The sequence below is a fragment of the Capsella rubella genome, unplaced genomic scaffold, assembly GCF_000375325.1.
Source record: "Capsella rubella cultivar Monte Gargano unplaced genomic scaffold, Caprub1_0 scaffold_54, whole genome shotgun sequence".
NCBI lineage: Eukaryota > Viridiplantae > Streptophyta > Magnoliopsida > Brassicales > Brassicaceae > Capsella > Capsella rubella.
This window is the reverse complement of record NW_006238872.1, coordinates 19797-20120: the sequence shown is the minus strand read 5'-3', so window position 1 is coordinate 20120 and position 324 is coordinate 19797.

The following is a 324-nucleotide window of genomic DNA, read 5'->3' as shown; positions in this document are numbered from 1 at the left end:
GAAAGACTTGTTGAAATTTGGTCCCAAATGGGCTAAGAACTCGAAAACATTGTGTTGAACCACTAAATGAATTATCTAGTGTTGTTTGGGGTAAGAATATCTTAGAATACAATAACTTTTATTGATTACAAGTGCTAGATATGCATGAAGAGTGTTTAGAACTGTGTAGAAAAACTTGTTGAAATTGGGTCCCAAATGGGCTAAGAACTCGGAAACATTGCGTTGAACCACTAAATGACTTATCTAGTGTTTTTTGGGGTTAGGATATATTAGAATACATTGAATTTGATTGATTACAAGTGGTAGAGATGCATGAAGAGTGTT